The sequence below is a fragment of the Mustela erminea genome, chromosome 5 (genome assembly GCF_009829155.1).
Source record: "Mustela erminea isolate mMusErm1 chromosome 5, mMusErm1.Pri, whole genome shotgun sequence".
NCBI classification, from domain to species: Eukaryota; Metazoa; Chordata; class Mammalia; order Carnivora; family Mustelidae; genus Mustela; species Mustela erminea.
In genome coordinates this window covers 46,949,465-46,971,205 of record NC_045618.1, presented here as the reverse complement: position 1 = coordinate 46,971,205, position 21,741 = coordinate 46,949,465, and the positions used below count along the sequence as shown (strand labels likewise).

Below are 21,741 nucleotides of genomic sequence, written 5' to 3'. Positions count from 1 at the left end.
AATAAATAAAATCTTTAAAAAAAAAAAAAAAAAGAGCTAGAACAGTGGAGGGGGGACCACCAAGGAAGGGGGTTGGCTGGAGGTAGGGAGGGGCATGCAGCCACTGCCCCAAAAGTAGGGAGAGAATGAGGAGGAGATATCCTGACTTCTCTCTTTTCTTGCCCTCTGATCTCCTCTTGGTGCCACCCACTGACTGAATCCTAAAGGCGAGGAATCCTGGAGATGCTATCTATAAAGACAGAGAGCAGTATAAAGAAAGGCAGAGAAGGGAGTGGGGGATAGGAATGGAAAACAACCAGCACAGTCCTATAATCCCATTTCTAGGCATATATCCTAGGGACATAATCAAAGATGGGAGGAAAAAATTGTATGCAAGGTTGTTCTTCATAGAATTAAGTATAATAGTGAAAATAATGAAGATATTTTCTCCTACAATGGAGATGAGATATATAAATTATAGTGTGCCCACAATTTGGAATATCACTGTGCCATTGTAAACATGTTTGAAGAATCTGCGATGAATGCAGAAACACTTACCATAAAATGTTAATTGAGAAAGGGGATACAAAACTGTAGGCTTGGTATTAACTCAAATCCTTGAACACCTAGATGCAAAGGGAAAGCAATTTTTTGGTTGTCAAATGATCCTTTATTGAAATACTTTCCTTTGCAGTTAACAAGCTGGGCATTCCACTGCATGACTATTGATGTCATCTATGATGTCATGAGGGTGGCAGTCATCCACACTGCAGCCCTCACATGGGCAGTCCCCAGGATTTCTTTAACGGTTTAGAGAGTTCTCTGGCTACAGATCACTGCCGCATCTGTTGGGCAATATTGACAATCTGATCAAAAGTCATATTTCCACTGTGCTTCATGTTTTTCTGCTTCTTTCTGTCTCTTGGTGGTTCCTTGAGGGCTTCGATAAACAGGGCAGAAGGTACCACTTCAATCTGGGCCTGTCTATTCTGAATGATCAGTTTCACTGTAATCCTTAGACCCATCCAGCTGCAGGTCGCTTTGGTGATGTCATCACCAGCCTTTTTCAAAGACCAACTCAGTGGGCCAATCTCTACTCTTCAGGGATGTGACACCAACTTTGCCATGGGTGCCTCAGGTACACGACTTTGATCTCACTGGGGACGAATTGGGCTGCATGGTGGAGGTGGCTGCTATCAGATGGTTGAAGACAGTTATACTTTTGCCTCCTCTAGCTGAAAGCCAAAAGTGGAAAAACACACTTTCTTTTTCTTTTTTTAAAGATTTTATTTATTTATTTATTTTGACAGAGAGAGAGAAACAGACTGCCGCTGAGCAGGGAGCCCAATATCGGGCTTGATCCTAGGACCGTGAGATCATGACCGAGCTGAAGGCAGATGCCTAACCCACTGAGCCACCCAGGCACCCCCGAAAAAAACACTTCAAAAAAAATTTCTTTTTGGTGATGGGGTTATATTATCTTTTCTTCGAAGCTTCCAAGTTTTTATTCCTGTTCACAACAAGCATATGATACATCTGTGATCAGAGAGAAAAAAAAAAATCAATGCTGAAAAGGAGAGTTGACCTCACTGAAATGGACTCTGGTCAATTTAAAATATTGATGATGGATGCAGCAATTATTGAAGTAAATTAAAACCAATGGCATGAAGGGTGAACCTCAATCTGAATCTATTTGCTATCTGGACAAAAAGTGAAAGAAAAATCAGTCAATTACTACATAATATTAAATATCCAGGTGGATGATTTTGATTTTTTTTAAGAATTTATTTATTTATTTGACAGACAAAGATCACAAGGAGGCAGAGAGGCAGGCAGAGGGGAAGCAGGCTCCCTGCTGAGCGGAAAGCCTGATGAGATGAGATGCATGGCTTGATCCCAAGACCCTGGGATCATGACCTGAGCTGAAGGCAGATGCTTAACCCACTGAGGCACCCAGGCACCCGGATGATTTTGATTTTTGAGTACACTTTTTATTCTTCACTTGAATGGCAGGTATCATATTATTTCAGCTCTAGTTTAGGACTCTTCTTACCTTACAACTCTGGAAAACCCCCAAAGTTTCTTATACTGAAATAATAATGTTCTCTCTTTTAAATTTTATTGTTTAGTGTTCTGTATCATTTTAAAACTATATATATATATATACACATACATATATAGGTCTTTTTTTTTTTTTTACTAATTAGCCGATTAATACACAAATACATTCTTGTTTAAAGATTCAAACAATACAAAGAATAGGGAAGTTTCCCTTGGCCATCTGCTCACTTGGTCTCTTTCCCTTAGGTAACCTGTTTTTGGTTTCCTACATAATTCTTAAGACATTTGCTTATTGTTTACATGCATATATATATATATATATATATATACACGGTTTTATTTTCATTTTTTCAGTCAATAGTGTTTATATTGTACATCTTATTCTGCAACTTGATTTTTTCTTCATGTTGAAGCTCTACTTCCTTCATTTCAATGGTTACACAGTGTTCTCTGGTTTGGATATTATGTAGTTTGTCTGACCACTTCACCTGTTGATGGTTATTTAGGTTGTTTTTGGTTATCTGTTATTTCAAACAATGCTGTGGTAAACACTTTGCGCATGCCTCTGTTTGCATACATCTGAGCATCATTTCTCTAAGGGAGCAACTGAAAAATGGCATTTTGTGTTTGAAAGGAATAGGCACTTCAGTTTTTACTTGGGACTGTCCAGCAGCCTTCCAACAAGCTTTATCAATTTACGCTTCTAATATGATGAAAAGATGCCAAGCCTTGCTAATAATCAGGAAAATGAAAATTAAAATAACAATAGGACACCATTTTCACCATCTTGGGCTCACAAATTGAAAAAGGTAATACAAAATGTGAAGGAGGATAGAGATATGTATACTCACAGAAGGGTTCTTTTTACAACCAGCATCTACATATTAGGGAAAGGTCCTTGGAGACTTCGGAAAACTGATTACACTGGACTTCTTTTGATAAATAAACAAAGGACATTTCTGTTAGAGGGTCACTGACTTTTCTAAGAATGCTGTTAACAGCGCATTTGCCCGGGGCATTATTATCAGTTACTATTGTTTTGTAATCACTAATTCCTTAATTTGCTGAGTAGATAAGAACTTCTCCATTTTAATAACCACGTTGCACTTTCTCATAGGTTGCTTCAATTGTCCTCTGCTGCAGGGGACCTTGTGAGTTGTTACTTCAGATGAGGAAGTTGAGCTCGAAGAAGTTCAATGATTTCCCAAGCCAGCTAACAAGTAAAAGGGTTAGAGTCCTCCAACTCGACTCGCAGTTAAATCAGCTTCCCATTTATTCAATTGCTATTAAAACAAAGGACGGTGGAATTCCTCCCTGCTTCTTCTTTAAAGTTCAAGTCGTCTGAAGGCAACCACAGGGGGCAGCCTAGTGCAGCAGAAGATGATAAAACAGGCTGGAAGCCCAAGTAGGCGCTGTGCTCCTCCCAGCTGAGTGAACTTAACACGTCATTTCGCTTCCCTGGGTCTCCATTGCCTCTTTTAAAAAAAACTACTAGTACGGTAAGAAAGATGATGCCATGCGGTTCCTCCTTGTTGTGAGATTTTATTTAAGCCAAACTTAGACAAGTGCTCCTTCTCTGCTCATATATTTTATGAAATACCATTTTCTGCAATGGATTTTTTTTTTCTCTGCAAATATGAACCCACAGAGGAAAAACACCATGGAATGCTTTCTTTAGTGGAAGTCTGAAAATGTTCCCTGTCTCTCTTTCTCTTTCCTTCTCTCTGTCTTTTTCTTTCTTTTAGCATTATTAAGTTAAATCCTATGCCAAAGGCTAGGGAAATCCCCAGGGACAACAGCAAATGGTTTCAGGTAGCTGGCTGCATCTGAAAAGATGTTTTCCGCCTGGATCTCTTACTACTTGGCAGAACTCCAATTCCACCTACATTTTTTTGTTGCCTCTTATTACAGATTTTTAAAGCGACTTACTTTCCCATCCTATTTCTAATAATGTGAAAGCTTGACCCAGGGTTGTTCTTTATAGTTCCAACTTCCATAAACCAAAGATTCTGAGAGGGGAACGAGTCTTCAGAGATCAATTGATCCTGTCCTCTGTCTTTGAACAGATAAAATATTTTTCCGTTAACAGAAGAAGCATCTGATCCCCAGAGAGCCGGTGACTTATTTAAGGCTTCACACAGCTAGCAAGTGTCCTCCTACAGTACTTACTCCATTCTTATGGAAGGACAATTTATTGGTGATCCCAGCTCTCCCAGAAAATCACAATGGAAGTCAAAATGAGTAAACCATATGATCATTGGTTGCTTTCATTTTATCACACGTCACGAATTCTTATAGTTCTAACCATATTTTGATGCATTATTTATGAGAGCCATCTGGTCACAGGTTTGCAGAGAAAACTGTAATTTTAAAAGTGTGCTTCATTCTTCCAGGAAACACACAGCATAGCTTGGATCTAGCCTTCAACTGCCCATCAGTGATATGTGGCACAATCAGAATTGTTAACTGCATTTTTTAAAAATTGGGGTATAACGTACGCACACCCTCCAAGGTAGCCACTATTTTAACTTCTATCATCAGAAATTCGTTTTGAAGTGCAAAACCAAATGTTTTTGGACTTCATACTAATGGAATCATATAGTGTAGACTGTCTTGTGTCTCCTTTCTTTCATTCAACATTATGTCTCTTGAAACTGTTAACTACATTCTAAAATTGCAATTCACTTTCTGGCTCAAGTCCACAGGGAGTCTCTCAAAATTGGGTATATAATATGCCATCTGTGCACAGGTATTTGTAGTCTTTAAAGAAAGAAAAAAGGCAGTGGAGAAAAGAACTTTTTAGAAATGACTAGAATGATCTGTACTGCTCGTCACCTACTCTTGCACCATTAACTTTGTCTTCATCTCAGCTTTTAAATGGGCTCTGATCCATTCAAATATTCTCTTTCCTTCTCCTCATAATGGGTGAATACTTATCCATATCCAGCATTCCTCACTAGTGTTCCATAATCATTGGTCTAAAAGCTGGAACTTGCCTGAAGCTATCATCTAACACAGACCTCTCTCATTGACAAGAAAAGCATTATTATTCCCTATTTTGAGATTCAGCAGATGTTTACTGAACACATATAATCTTCAGGATGTTTTTCTAGATATTATGGGGGGAGTACAAAAATAAAGCAGGCATAGGGTTCTACCCTTATGAAACTCTACCCTCGAAGAGAAGCAGAGTAGTATGGATATCTACAAAAGAAATCATAATATAATCTATAAAACATTAAATGATACCTCTGAGTTTAAAGAAAAAAAAGTGCTGTGTGAGATCAGGGGGAAAGGTAACCTCTGGTGTCAAGGAAGCTTGGCAGGGAAATATTGGTACTAGAAGGATTATTAAGAAGTAGGATGCCATGGCTAGGTAGACTTAGTCATGCAGTGGTGGAGGAAAGCATTTTAGGTACATAACTATAAGAACAAAGACACTGAATTCGGAAATCATGCAGCAGGTACGGGGAGCAGTAATGCAGTTTGACCCAACACTACAGCAAGTGATGAAGAAACTTGGGGCCCAAGGTGGTTGAGGATTACCCAAAGCCATAGCACTAAGGAGAACCAGGATGGGGACTGAATCCCAGGGATCTTCCTTCTTTAATGTTCTTTCTATACCTTGATCAAGGCAACTTTTAGCTAATGCATACCTTCCTTACAACAACCCATTATAGATTTCCATTAATCAATTAATGGGAATTAATTAATTAATTAATTGGTTCAACGAACAAATGGACATTGTCATCTCCAAGGCTGATTTAGAATGTTTTATAAAAGTGGGAAGTAGGGCTAACATTGAGCTAAGATAACTTTCCTTTCTTTTTTTATTTATTTATTTTTTTATTCTGTTCAGTTAGCCAACATATAGTACCTCATTAGTTCTTGATGTAGCGTTCAACTTCCTTTCTCTTTAATTTCTAGAACTTTTCAAGTTATACCTCAGAGAAAATACCATAAATAACTGAGAGAATTAAATAAACCATGGAAAATTATCTCTGTATCATGTTTTCTACATGATATCCCTACACCAACTCTAAGCATTGACTCTACATGTGGTTTTTCCATAACTACTTTAACTTATTTTTGAGCAAGGGATAATACAGAAGAATCTGAAACCTTCCATTCTTGAACTAAAGTTTAAAAACATTCCTAATATTGTAGTACAACAAGACTCACTTCCTTTTAGCTTATCAACCACCAAAAGACATTTCCCCTTTGTACTTGTTATGTTTAATGTAACTATGGAGACACAATACTTTCTATGCAACGAACACACATGATTCTGGTTTAATGTACTCATTTTCTGAGAAACATTAAAAAAATGTGGTCACTATTAAACCTTTGTGCTACTTTGGTATTTCAATGTAAGTCCAGTACATATGTTAGTAAAATTCATGGGGGAATATAGTTACGAACCAATGACTATGGATTCTTTCTAATTCCACTGAACTGTTCCTATGAAAGCGTTGGTGCCAGAAAAAAAGAAAAAGGGTAATTTTTATTTGAACAAATTAGGCTATCAGATAATTTTATAAATTATAGGGTATATAAAGTTGAGTTTTGAGAATTCTATTTCTAGGCATATGACAGACTAGACATTCAGACTGCCCTTTCCACTGAAAATATTTAAATTTTTAAAAAATCCTAAACCTCTTCAAAGCACTGAAGCATAAACTAGAAACCAAGGAATTATCAGCCCAAAGGGAAGTAAAGTAGGAACCCGGACAGGTAACTGACAACATGGTTCAGGTACATAACACCAGGAGGCACCATTTATATTCTATTCACCTAAATGATGCCACTGTAATTGCTCAATTCTATGGCCTTGAAGTTGTTTTTGTCCGAACTTGTATTTGCTCAAGCTGGTGAACTTCAGCTTTGTTTTGGGTAGGGGGAGCTGGGACAGAAGATAAAGCCTAAGGCTTGGAGAATCCTATAAATAAGTCATCCTATAATAAAATAAGTATGCGGGTGCCTAGGTGGCTCGTCAGTTGAGCATCTGACTCTTGATTTTAGCTCAGGTCTTGATCTCACAGTTGTGAGTTCAAACCCCACATTAGGCTCCAGGCTGGGTGTGGAGCCTACTTAAAAAAATAAAATAAAATAAGTAGAATAAAATAAAATAATTCTATAATAAATCTTGGACACTTTAGGTGTGGGTGAAAAACCTATATACCCATAGGAAAATTCCTATTGAACTAAGCCAAACAGAGGGCCAAAAAATTCTCTTGCTGGAAGACTGTTATTTCATGATAATCTAAAATCAAGATAGATATCAAAATCCCCAGTCCATTATTATAAGTTGAGTAGGCCCCACATGCATGGAACAACAAATGCAAGTTGTTTTTAGAGGATAGTATCTCAATAAACAATTTTCTAAGGAAAATGAACAGCTCACAGCAACAAACATTAAAACCCCCCCAAAAATAAGTTATATGGGTGAAAACAGCAGAAACAATATCCAATAGAAACAACAGAAAACTCCCACAAAGATTTCAGATATTTGAATTATCAACCACAGAAAGTGAAATAACTGTTTTATTTCTTTTAAAAAATATAAAATGGAAAACACTTATTCAAAACAAGAAACAACAGAAAATAGTCTAGCAGATTTTTTAAAAATTCTAGACATGAAAAACATAGTAATGGAAATCAATAACTCAGTGGATAGGTTTAGCAGCAATTAGACACAAATGAAGAGAAAGTTAAGAACAGAAAGATATAGCAATAGAAATTATCCAGCATACACTAAAAAGAGACAAGGAAGGGGTGCCTGGATGGCTCAGTTAGCTAAGCATCAGCCTTCAGCTCTGGTCATGATCTCAGGGTCTTAGGACTGGGCCTCATGTTGGGTTTCCTGCTCAGCAAGGAATCTGCTTCTCTGCTTCTCCCCCAGCATTTCCCCCTGTTCAAGCTCACTCTCTTGTGTGCTCTCTCTCAAATAAATAAGTAAAATCTTTTTAAAAAAGAGAGAAGGAAAAAGGAAACATGAAAGCAGTTAATAGATATGTAAAATAAAGTAAGATATTCTTTAACATACATCAAACTGATTGGAGTTCTGGAAGGAGAAGAACAAGAAAATGGTACAGAGGAAATATCTGAAGAGACAGTAGCAGAGAATTTTTTAGGACCGATCTGTTTCAAAACACAGATTTAAATGCAAATTTGTTGTTAGGAGAATGATAAGACTGTTGAATGAAAAGACTAGTCATACACAGGGAGAAAATATTTGCAAATAACATTTGTCAAATGACTTGTGTCCAGAATATACATATATAAAGAATTCTCAAAATCCAACAATAAGAAAACAAACAACCTGATAAAATAATGGACAGAATTTTTAACTATATATCTCACCAAAGAAGTATCATGGGTTGCAAATAAGCTATGAAAAGTTGTTCAACATTAGTCATTACTGAAATATAAATCAAAACCACAATTAGATCCTACTACACATCTGTTAGAATAGCTAAAATAAAACAATCTGACAATACCAAGAGCTGGTAAGAACAAGAAGCAACCACATTCTCTCAAATACTCTCACATTGCAGACTTAAATAAGTACAGTTTAATGTACCGAAGTTTTGTGTACCTTATAAAACTGAAGCCTAATGGTACAGATACTCTAGAATAGAGAGTTTGGCAGTTTTTTATAAAGTTAAACATAGAATTACCACAGATGGAGCAATCTCAGTCTTGTGTATTAACCAAAGTGAAATTAAAACTTATGTTCATTCAGAAAACCTGGGCATAAATATTAATAGCTTTATTTTTAATAACCAAAAATTGGAAACAGCCCAGATTTCCACTGATGGGGCAATGAATAAACTGTAGTAGATCCATAAAGTGGTATATTACTTAGCAATAAAAAAGGAATAAATTTTTTTAAAATATTTTATTTATTTATTTGACAGACAGAGATCACAAGTAGGCAGAGAGGCAGGCAGAGAGAGAGGAGGAAGCAGGCTCCCTGCTGAGCAGAGAGCCCAATGCAGGGCTCGATCCCAGGACTCTGGGATCATGACCTGAACCGAAGGCAGAGGCTTTAACCCACTGAGCCACCCAGGCGCCCTAGGAATAAACTCTTGATACACGTAAGAACATGGATGAATCTCAAAAGCTTTTTGCTAAGTGAAATAAGCGAGACTCAAAAGATTACATATGTATGATTCCATTTACATAACATTCTGGAAAAGACAAACTATAGGAGCAGATTAGTGGTTACCTGAGGTCAAGTGTGAGGTGAGGGTCTGATCACAAGGCAGTAGCATAGAGGAATTTTGGGGGGTTGTGTTCCATATCTTGATTGTAGTGGTAGTTTTAGGACTCTACACCTTTGCCAAAGCTTATTCTTACTCTGTGTTATATATTTTTTCTAAGACCAAGATGGACAAACTGGGTAAAATACAGTAGGGTCTCTGATGATCTCTGCTGGCCAAAGGCAAACGATGCTCAAGAAAAAGTAAGGTCAATTCTTATTCTGACATGAGATTATGAACCAAACCTCATTTAAAAGTGAATAGTATTTCTAATTTTAGATTGCTAACATAGAGCAGGAAATAACCAATATACATCAGACTTAAATAAGCACAGTTTAATGTACTGTAGTTTTGTGTACCTATAAAACTGCAAAACATATGGAGACTAAGAATCAAAGAGGTTGTTGAAATTGTATGTTTGAAGAAACAAGATGAGCTCTTGAATTTTTCACATTTCAGCCAGCTGTTTTGCCATTAGAAAGCTAATTTTAGAGGGAGTAATCTTCTTATAAAATACAGTGTAATTAAGAAAAGTAGAGTTTTGGAGTTTTTTGTGGTTTGTTTTTTTTTGAGACTTCTAATTCAGAGTTGTACAGAGTGCTTGGTTTTCTGAACCAAACCAGCAAACTGAGAATATCCTGAACCATAAATCTAAGGTTAAACCAAGAAACTTAATGCTAAAGAATCATAATTAACTTCTATGAGAATTGAGTTCCAGCTCCTTTATATCAATGGACTTTAAAATTAAAAAAAAACTACAAATAATTTTTTCTTCAATCTGTGAAAAACAACATGGAAATCATAGTGTGTGAGATTACCCTTTCCCGCAAGCCAAACAACTATATTTGCTGTGTAATGCATGTAAGAGAAATGTGCTTGCCTACTCTTGCTGACGACAGTAATAGCTGCTTCCCTTGCTTTCTTTTTCTGGAAGGAATCATCAGCAACTTGGAACACACTGCCACATTTTTTGAACAATGGTATTTTAAAAAAAATGTAAGGCATCAAACCCAAAGAGTCAAACCTAAACCAAATAACTTAGACCACAAAGTCCAAACTAGTTTCCCCCATTTCTCAAAATTACTGAAACTGGGTGCACACCAAATCTCCAGTTTTTATAGTACCATGAGGACACTGCCACAAATGCAGACATTCTTTACTTTTCAGGCCAAAATTAGGCCATCCTTTTCACCCTGTTACAAAGACGAACAATGACTTTTCACAGCTAACTATTGACACAAACTAGATTAAGAGAAGACAATTTCATGAAATTCCTTACAGGTTCAAGGGCTATAGGAAGAAGGATATAAGTGTGTTGTAAGCAGTTTATTCAGTGCATGAGTTTCTATTAAATTATGTAATAAAAATCTTAAATTATAAATAATCCAACCAACTCCAGTCACTAGAGTAAGTTATTCTAACCAGCCAAGAACGCAAGAAACTTCTACAGAAAGAAAAAAAAATAACAAAACACCTAAGGAAACTAGCATCTTATACTATGCTGGAATCATGCTTTTTCTGAGGTTTTATTGTCACCTAATTATCATAAAATAGTGCACCCGGTCACACAATTAAAGCCAGTATCTACTGGCTTTACAGATCATGAGACTGCTGACTGGTGTGTGGTTAGGAAAACCATATCATTGAACTCTTGGCCACTGGCTGTGACATTTATAAGAATGTTGGCAATTTACCCACAACTACTACTGAAATTTAAAAAAGTATTTTAAACCTTTCCTTACATTTCCACGTTAAAAACGATCTTAGGTGTGTAGGAATGGAGAAAAACTGTGGAGAAATTATTCCGATCAGGCTGGTTTTGAGTGGATACATGTTTACAAAATGTTGTGAGATGGTCAGATAAGCAGTTCTAATGCATACTACACAGTTATCATGAGTCATGTGCTGCCTGAGAATTTTCAGTCTATCAGAGTGGCCCATATGTTGCTTTTTATCAAGTCAATTTCATTTCAGAATCAAAAATGAAAAAAAAAAAAAAAGAAAAAAAGAAAACTTTAAAACCCAAGCAAGTCATCTGTGGCAAGAGTGGGGCCTCTTGCAAAAACAAAACAAAACCCAGAAAACCCATACAGACTAACACATTTTTGAGAAACAGGCCTTGGTTTCAGAGCATTACTGCAGCATTTAATTCACGTGCTAAGCCTCTCAAGTACTTTTATAGTCCATTTTTAAAGAGTTTTTGTGCCTTCAGTTTTGTGCCACATTTTTTTTTTAAGATTTTTTAAAGTAATCTCTATAGCCAATGCAGGGCTCGAACTCACAACCCCTTAGGCTCCACCGACTGAATCAGCCAGGCACCCCATGATTTTACCACTTTTAGTAGAAACACTGTGGTAGTTTCCAAGCAGTAGCACTTAACTTATTTTCAGAAACTACATTTTAGCGACTAAAGCAGCACTGTGGATAAGAGGGTTATGTCCTCCTTGCAGTGCTGTGGCTGATTGTTACAGCATTTGAGAACTCTTTGATACGGACAGGGTACAGGGTCACCTAAAGAAAAACATTCTCCTAAAAAGGTGATAGCTTTCCTTATAAGAAATGACACGGAAAGTCTAACAGGCACGATTTCATTTATTTCATTTTGATTGCCTAAGTTTTCAGCGGGGCAGTATTCTATTTCAAGGCCATTCTGTTGCAAAACTTTGCTTTGTGGCTCTAACATAGCTGTGTCTGTTGTAAACCGGAGAAGACAGCCAAAAAAAAAAAAGAAAAAAGAAAAGGGAAGAAGAAGAGATCAGGGTAAAGAGTACTCCATATAATTTTTCACATGAAGTAGGTGACAGACTTTTAAAACCAAAATTTCTAAGTTTTCTGAGCTTCTACCCTAAATGACCCCTGTTTTTATTAAAGATTATGGTGATCCCTATGGAGATGCTAAAGTTTAGGACAAAAATGAGTTAAGGACAGTTAACTGTCTAAACAAATGATTGTCATCTGTATACTGTGAGAATTATGAAGACCAGAGCAGCAACAACAGTCACTCGTCATTTACTGAGGACAGATAAGGTATGTAGTCTTTTGTGATTCCTTTTGAGGTTTCAGGATTTGAGGTGGGGTTTAAGGATAAAAATGGGAGACCAAAAATTTATCAGTTAAAATAACTATCTGCATTGATGTATTTTTGGCTGATGGGGGAAAAAAAGGGAATATGTCTGTGGAATTTCTTTTTGTAAATGCCTATTTGTGTGGGTATATATAGGCGCTTGAATGTTTTTTTTCTAATGGCAATAGTTAATGATCATTCGTTCCAAATACAGAAATTGTATTAAGAACTAGGACAACTATTTTTACAAAATGAATGATAGGCAATGTGGTGAAAGATCTGAGAACTACCTCAAAAAACTGTAGACTTGATCATAAAATATTCAAAAGTAGAGAGTGGCTGAGATACAGTTGGTGTTGTGTACTTGCAGCGAAAGGGAGGTAGCTTTTTGAAGATTAAAAAGTCAGGGATTTTTCCCTAGTAGCTCCAAATCTGGACTATGATTTGTGATCTTAATAGATTCTCTGTTGTGAACGAGCTCAAACAAACAAAACTAATAACAACAACAACAACAACAACAACAAAAACAGTCCTTCCATGAGCTGCTTCATGTCTGGGCCTTTGATTCTAGTCTTGTTCTATACAAAAATTCCTTTTCTGTTCCATCTAAACTTATGTATTTTTTTAAGGACCTTACAAATTTCTCAGAGGTAGCTGCACAGTTCTTGAAAATATGAGCGTCATAACTTCCCATTCCAAGGACTTTAACTAGGTCAAAAAGGAAAAAAAATTGAGTGAGGTTTCTTATGCCCTGAATATGAAGATTTCGCTGGAACAAGAAGCTAATAATCACGGTCCAGAGACATAGTCTTTTCGCCAGCAAAACATATGTCACACACATCTCTCCTGTTCTAGTTCCAGAAATTGACAGATCTCACTTCATACTGGCTTAACATCTGGAACAAAACCTTGCTTCATAGATAGCTCATTCACTTAAGGCATAAATCTTTTTCTGACAATTCAGAGCAGTGACAGTGACAAGAACAAATTATTTTGGAAGACATTTTCTCACCTACACTAGTGAGCAGCTTTGAATGTGTCCAGTCCAGAGGATATTCTTATTGATCCAAATCAGCTTTTGATCCAGTTATTCAAATTCTCTGAATTTCTAAGTTCTGAGGACTGAGGTTAGCAATTTCATTAGCAATTCTTCCCCAAACTTTCATCTGCCATGATTTCTAATACACACTAACCTCCAAACGGGCTTGTTTAATCTTTCCTGTTGCTTTGGAAACCTCTATGTATCATCATTTAGAATCTATTTGTATTATTATAGTTCTTTATAAATAGACTCACTGTGTTCTCATCTTCAGGTATGAAGATCTGTTTTATAGTGACTGCTTTTATACATAGGACTTACTAATATTTTAAAAATTTGCTTTTCCTTAAATATATGCATTGGTTGAAGTATTAATAAAGCTTCTGTATTAGATCTTATCGATCATACTGCATCTATACAGGCAATGTGTTTCACTTTGCACATGTTCTGTAGCAAAATAAAACCAAACCTAAGTAAGTAAAATAGAGGGTCAAGTAAACAATCGAGTGGACTCTCCCAAAGCCACAACCACTTCTTTACCCTAATTTATAGTTTCATTACTGGCCACACTTTTATTCTCCTTACTTTTTTTAGTTTCTTCCTTAGATCTATCCCTTACATATGCTTTTGGATAATAACACTAACCTCTACTGAATTCCTCCTTCCAAGGCAGCTTGGCCAGTTTCATTTGAACTCTAGATGGCCCATATGATACAAAAGGCTATATCCTGAAGACCCAGGAATGTAATAGTAATGTTATTTCTATTGCCTTTTTCTCTCCTCTACTCTTTTACCTATCACCACTAAATGAAGGTACTATTAAACTAAAATGACCATACTCACATAGTCAACTAAATACCTCTCTCTGCTTGTTTTGTTTTAATATCCCCCCCCGCCTTTTTGGGGGGATTTTGGGGTTTTGGGATTTTTTGGGTTTTTTGGCTTCATAGAGTACAACTGTTTTAGAGCAGAGAAGTTGAGAGAATCCTTCCTCTATCATTTTCGGGGTAGGAAAGATGATTTAGTAATACTCCAATCTTTGACTAATTTTCCTGCTTAAAGTGTTATGATAGAGGTGAGTCTGGGTGGCTCAGTCAGGTAAGCAACTGCCTTCAGCTCAGGTCATGACTCCAGGATCCTGGGATCGAGCCCTGAGTTGGGCTTCCCACTCAGCGGGGAGCCTGATTTTCACTCTGCCTCTGCTGCTCCCCTGGTTGTGTGCTCTCTCTCTCTCTCTCTCTGCGAAATAAATTTAAAATTTAAAAAATATTACTAAAGCTTACTTAACAACATTAATCACTAGGGCAATGCAACCAAAACTACAATAAGATACCATCATACCCTTTTATGCCGATAAGAATAGATTAAAAAAAAAATTGAACAACCAAATAAATCAAAACCTGACAATACCAACTGGAGCAACTAGACCTCTTATACTGCATCACTGGTGGGAATGCAATATGGTACAGCCACATGGAGAAATAGTGTGAGAGTTTCTGATAAACAAAGTCTTATTTAAGGCCCAGCAAGTCCCCCTCCTAAGTATTTACCTAAGGAAAATGAAGACACAGGTCTACACAAAAACCCGTGTACAAACATTTAAAGGCTTTATTTGCAATCACCAAAAACTGGAAATATCCCAAGTGTCCCTCAGTTGGAAAATAGATAAACAAACTATGGCTGGACTGCTACTCAGCAACGGAAAGAAACAAACCACTGATGTATGCAACATGCAACATGGCAAATTTTAAATGCATGATGCTAAGTAAATAAATAAAAAACAAAAGTTACATATTGTATGAATCTATTTATTTGCTATCCTGGAAAAGGCAATATAATGGGAATAAAAATCCAATCAGTGGTTGCCAAGGGCATATGATGGAGAAATTGACTATGTCAGTAGAACTCAATGAAGTCGTAGAAGATTCTAGTATTGTTCTCATTACATGAAACTTAGTAGTAATGAAAACAGGGGAAGAAAAAAAAATAATGTGCAATAAATCAGCCAAACAGTTATAACTAGAATGTCTGTATCCCATGAGTCATTACCTGTGGACCAAATTTAAGAGGAAGTGACCTTGTTAGCTGTCCTTTCACTACTTCCTGATAGTAAGATAAAGTTAAAAATGCTCTGCTTTTGCATGTAGACTTTCTGCAGTAATAGTCCATTAAACAAAATTAAATTTTAAAATGTTAAGCATATAGAATAGTGAAAAAAGCCTGTGCCCATATAAATTTAATAAATGCTATAATTTTGCCGTATGTGTTTAGATGCTTCTTTAAAAAGCAATACAAGGCTACAATACAGTTGAGGTCCCAAATTTATCCAATTTCCCACATTCCTCCTCTAGAGGTAGCCACTGTCCTGAGGCTGGTATATATCCTTATATTTCAAGGATTTATCCATGTTGGTAGATGTCAGGAGATTTCACTAATTTTATTTTTTTTTAAGATTTTATTTATTTATTTGATAGACAGAGATTACAAGTAGTCAGAGAGGCAGGCAGGGAGAGAGGAGGAAGCAGGCTCCCCGCAGAGCAGAGAGCCTGGTTTGGGGCTCGATCCCAGGATGCTGAGACCATGACCTGAGCCGAAGGCAGAGGCTTTAATCCACTGAGCCACCCAGGTGCTCCAATTTTATTTTTTTCCAAATTTTTATTTAAATTCGAGCTAGTTAACATATAGTGCAATACTGGTTTCAGAAGTGGAATTTAGTGATTCATCACTTAGATAAAACGCCCAGTGTTCATTCCAATAAGTGCCCTCTTTAAAACCAACCCATCACCCATTTAGCTCACCCCCCACCTCCCTCTATCAACCTCTGTTCTCTAACGTTAAGAGTCTCTTATGGCTTGCTTCATTCTCTTTCTCTCTTTTTTCTCCTCTTCCCCTATGTTCACCTATATTCTTTCTTAAATTCCACATAGGAGTGAAATCACATGGCATTTGCCTTTCTCTGACTTATTTCTCTTAGCATAATAGACTCTAGCTCCATCCATATCATTGCAAATGGCAAGATTCCATTCTTTTTGAAGGATGGCTGAGTAATATTCCACTGTATACATATACCACATCTTTATCCCTTTATCAGTCAATGGATATTAGGGCTCTTTTCATAGTTTGGCTATTGTTGATAATGCTGCTATAAACATCGGGGTACATGTACCCCTTTGAATCTGTATTTTTGTATCCTTTGGTTAAATAGCTAGTAGCACAATTGCTGGAGTATAGGGTAGCTCTATTTTTAACTTTCTGAGGAAAGTCCATACTGTTTTCCAGAGTGGCTGCACCACTCTGAATTCCGACCAAGAGTGCAAGGGGGTTCCACTTTATCTGCATCCTCACCAAGATCTGTTGTTTCCTGTGTTGTTAATTTTAGCCATTCTGACAGGTGTGAGGTGGTATCTCATCATGGATTTGATTCGTATTTCCTTGATGATGAGTGATGTTGAGCATCTTTTCATGTGTCTGTTAGCCATCTCGATATTTTCTTTGGAGAAGTGTCTATTGATGTCTTCTGCCCATTTCTTAACTAGATTATTTGTTTTTTGGGTATTGTTTTGGGAAGTTCTTTATAGATTTTGGATATTAACCCTTTATCAGATATGTCACTTGTAAATATCTTCTCCCCTTCCATAGGCTCCCTCTTAGTTTTGTTGATTTTTCCTTACTAACTTTAATTATTGTATAATACCCCATTACATGATTATAGACATTTATAACCACTACTAGTCATCATTACTGCAAATAGTACCCCAGTGAACATCTTCATAGCATCTCCTGGGGCATATGTGTAAAAGCTTCTCTAGGTGCAGGATTTTCAAACTTTTATGGCCAATCCATATGGTGAAAAACAATTTCACATTCTATTCCATATATGCCTACGTGCATAGTATATCATCACAGGCCGAGTTGCCTAAAAGGAGATCTGTGTGACAGAAATCTGTGTGCAGGGCATTTATTGGGGAGTGTCCTGGGATCAGCACTTGTGGCAGAGTGAAAGAAGCACGAATGAGCAGAGAAAGTTTTGGGATCTAATGAAGTGGCATCAAAAGCCTCAGTTGATCCCACATTTGCTGCAGTGATCTTTCATCAGAGTAATTTTGAATTGGGACAAGGGAATCAGGACTTTATATACCTGTATTGACCAGTTACTGGATACAGCTGCACCCAGGAAGAAGGTGTGACCTTGGGCGAGTAGCTGTCTTCCTGGAAAGAGTCCTAGAGAGGGACTCAGCTAAAACTGTAGACTGCCAACCCTCCCAGAAGCTGTGTGAACTAACACTGCAGTCCTGGAGCGGGAGAATCACGGTGGCACACAAAACCATCCCTAAGCTAATATTTTCTGTTCTGTTTCGTTTATAAAAAAATGTTTATTGTAACCCTTAAATCAATTTCATAATCCACTAATGGATCATGAATCACAGTTTGGAAAAAACTGCTTTAGAGTATATACCCAGAAATGGAATTGCTGGATGGTAGGGCATATGTATTTTCAATTTTACTAAATATTGCCAAACGGCTTTCCAGAAGGATTTGGCTATTTAACATTCCCAGCACCAAAGCATAAGAGTTCCAGTTTTCCTACAGCCTCAATAACACTTGGTGTCATCAGATTTTTAAATGTTTGCCCATCTGATAGATGTATTACTGGGATAATACAGTAGAGAATCTGAAACCCATCCTTTGATGAAAGCGAAAACATTCCCAATATTGTAGGACACCAAAGACTGACTTCCTGCTGGCTTATCAACCACCAAGAGACATTTGTATTTCCCTGATAATGGGATAGCAGTTCAGTTTTTAGTCTTGCAAAATAAATCTTTTAGTCTTTTTTTTTTTTAAGATTGTATTTATTTCAGAGAGAGAAAGAGAGAGCACTCGCATGTGCAAGCATGAGCAGGGGGGAGGGGGAGGAGTAGAAGACACCCCACCAAATGAGGAGCCCTATGCAGAGTTCAATCTCTCAGGACCCTGGTTCATGAACTTGAGCCAAAGGCAGGTGCTTAACCGAATGAGCCACCCAAGTGCCCCAAATATTTTAGACTTGTAATCTGTTCTATAGCTCCTAACAAAGACGTAACATATAACAGCACAAAATACCTGTAGATCGAAGGAGAAAATTCTATGCCTTGAAACATGGCATCGAATATTTCACTTTTTTTGACTCCCCTAGGCAGTGTGGTTTGGTAGAAGCCTATTGGCTCAGAAATTGTGAGGCCTAGGCTCTGATCAAGTCCCGCCATGGGATTTGGTAAATTCACTCCACCTTGCTGTTCCTCAGTTTCTTCATCTCTACGATAAGGATTTTCCTATATATTCATGAGTTTGGAATACTGAGTTCTCACAACTGATTGATACTATGTAGCAGAGAAATCAAAGAACCGGGAATCTGGGTATATGGATTCTAGTCCTAGCTCTCCTCCCACAAGTGGATATGTATGACCTTGGACAAATGGTCACAACTTTGCAAATGGTCACTCTGGGGAAAATCAAATGGTTACAAGATGACCTCTAAGGTTCCTTCCCACTCAAAAATCCCATGTTCTGGTTCAGAGAAACATGAAGTCAGTTTATGAAAGCTGACATTCTCATAGAGCCATCATGATGTAGGTCAGTGATACATTTTAAATCCATCTCTGATTGCCTTTCCCACCTCAATTGCACTATAACCCAGTCCATTTAGCCCTACCCTCATCCAGTTGCCCCTATGCATTACCTGAACTCTTGCCCTCGAGATTTTCCCTTGCAAGCAACAACCATTTTTATTACCTTTAGTATTTCAATCCTTGCTGCTAACCTTATGGCAAACAGAGCCCCGTGCTATGTGATCATCAAGAAAATATGAAACCGAAGAATAGGTTTCTTGTCTCTTCACAGCTCCACTAATTCCCTATCACTTCTTCGCATAGAGTTTGTTTAAAACGAGCTGTATCGTTATCTACTCTCATCAGCCTGAATCAAGGATTCTGTGGCTCTCCTTTCTTCACTGTGCCATCCACGACCTTCCAGGCAGCACTGCACAGGCCAGCAGGGTTCGCCAGCACTGCCCTATTGTGCCATCTCTAAAAGCCTTTCTTCCATTTCAGTTCGAATACATTCAAATAAAAGCTTCATGCCAACTTCTTTCTGTTTCCCTTTCGGTAGAATTTAAAACTCTGTAAGTTACTATTACAACATCTAAATTCTATTAAATCAGTTAGTGATGTTTATTAAATTCAAAATGCTGATAAAATAATTACAACCAATTATGAAATCACAGGGTTATAAGCAGAGAATGTAGAAGAAGGATATCCATTTCTAGGAGACAGGACAGCAAATGGGGACTGTAAAGAGACTAAAATGGCCTAAGAAGCAGCTTTGGAGATCTTTTTGGTTTTAATTAAAATCTTTATCATTAAAAGGCCATTTTTCTCCAAATTCTGAAAAAGGTAATTGTTAGAGTTCTCCCCTTCTGGATTAACTTTGTCTTTAATATAAGTAGTTTGATATAACTGACCAGTCCATCTCTCTGTACACATTTGTAGGGGAGCCCAATCCTTATAGACGGCAGAGGCTTAAATTGTTTCTTTCAATTAAGAACCTCATGTCCTGGGGCGCCTGGGTGGCTCAGTGGGTTAAGACGCTGCCTTCGGCTCAGGTCATGATCTCAGGGTCCTGGGATTGAGCCCCGCATCGGGATCTCTGCTCAGCAGGGAGCCTGCTTCCTCCTCTCTCTGCCTGCCTCTCTGCCTGCTTGTGATCGCTCTCTGTCAAATAAATAAATAAGATCTCTAAAAAAAATTAAAAAAAAAAAAAAAAAAAAGAACCTCATGTCCTGAATCTGAAAGAATGAGAGGCTATCTCCACCATCCTGGAGAGAGGCACGGGAGAACAACGCATAGGCCGTAATGCTCCCTCCTCTTAGATATCGTCAACACTGGACAGTGACTTTTCTACCAAGAACAGAAAGAAAGGAGAGGAGGAATCTAGCAACCTCAAGCTATATCTGGATTATCATATTTCTTCTTTAGAAAGATTAGCCTGGCAACAAAAGGAAGGTAGGGTTGAAGAGGAAAAGATAAGAGATAGGGAATCCAATGAGGTGATTTCTACAACATTTCAGGTAAAACAACAACAAACAAACAAAAAACAAACCAAAAGAACCAGGAGTACAGTTTAAACTAGGTCAGTCGGAATGGAGATTGTGATGAGGAACAATAGTAACAGTACAACTGGATGTTAAAAAGGTTAATATCGGTTGGCTTTGATGATAAAGTGTTTAAGAAGGAGGGTGGAGAGAGGTGCCTGGGTGGCTCAGTCAGTTAAGTATCTACCTTCGGCTCAGGTCGTGATCTCAGGATATTGGGATAGAGCCCCAAGGCAGGCTCCCTGATCACTGGGGAGCCTGCTTTTCCCTCTCCTGCTTGCCTCTCCCTCTGCTTGCTTCTCCCCCTGCTTGTGTGCTCTCTCTTTGTCAAATAATTAAGTAAGATCTTTAAAAAAAAAAAAAAAGATGAGGGTGGGGCAGAGGAGTTGATTACTCACAGGTTTTGACTTTTGTGATTGGTACATGGTGGGTACTATTTAAGAAATTAAAGAATATAGGAGAAACAGGTTTGGGGTAAAGATAATGAATTTACCCTCAAATACATTTTGAGTTTCAGGTGAATTTGGGACCGAGCTGTCTAGAGGCAACTGAATATACATTCCCAAAGCACAGAAGAGAGATATGTTTCTGTCTCCCAGTCTGAAGAACTATACGAAAAACAGAAGTATTTTAAGTTTACTTTTTTCAGTTGCAGGTGTTTCCCCTCACCAATAAACAGGGCATCCCTGTTGTTTACTCTTGCAGAACACATGTCTGGGCCAATCAAGAAAAAAAAAAAGACTCTGTGTTGTCTGATTTGTTGAGCCTCATGTTTCCAAATATCCTAGCTGTAACAACAGTGCTGAGTCCATGAGAAAAGCTGACTCATATTTCCTGCAATTCAGCACAGATGCCCATCCTTCCAAATTATTTGAGCCTTTGGCCACTCCCAAAGAGAATCAAAGTGTAGGAACAATTTATGAGCATCTCTTTCATTTGTTGAGAAAATTCTAGTTCATCTGTTATTTTTTTCAGAGTTAAAAAAAAAAAAGCTTTTCCTGCCTTGTGCCCACCCCATCCCTATGCACCAAATAGGGGTACCCTTACCTTTTGTAGAAAGTCTAGGTTCTCTCGGGATTCATTCAAATGTTCTCTATTTGTCACCTTCCATTCCCACAATCAGAATTAATCACTCCACTCCCCCCAGTCTCCACAGCAATAGTCCCACCATTTAGTGCAGAACTTCTCATAGTGTGATTTTTAT

At 37.6% G+C, this 21,741-nt stretch overlaps 1 protein-coding gene and 1 pseudogene across 1 annotated transcript in view; one reads left to right on the top strand and one right to left on the bottom strand.

Annotated features, from left to right (window-relative positions):
- Positions 1-635: 635 nt before the first annotated feature.
- On the bottom strand, positions 636-14,096 carry LOC116590076 (annotated as a pseudogene).
- DENND4A (DENN domain containing 4A) overlaps positions 12,067-21,741 on the top strand; it is a 144,612-nt gene continuing 134,937 nt past the window's right edge. Inside the window, exon 1 of the mRNA XM_032342913.1 lies at positions 12,067-12,332. The gene's annotated coding sequence lies outside the window, so the exon portion shown is untranslated. The remainder of the gene's footprint in view (positions 12,333-21,741) is intronic.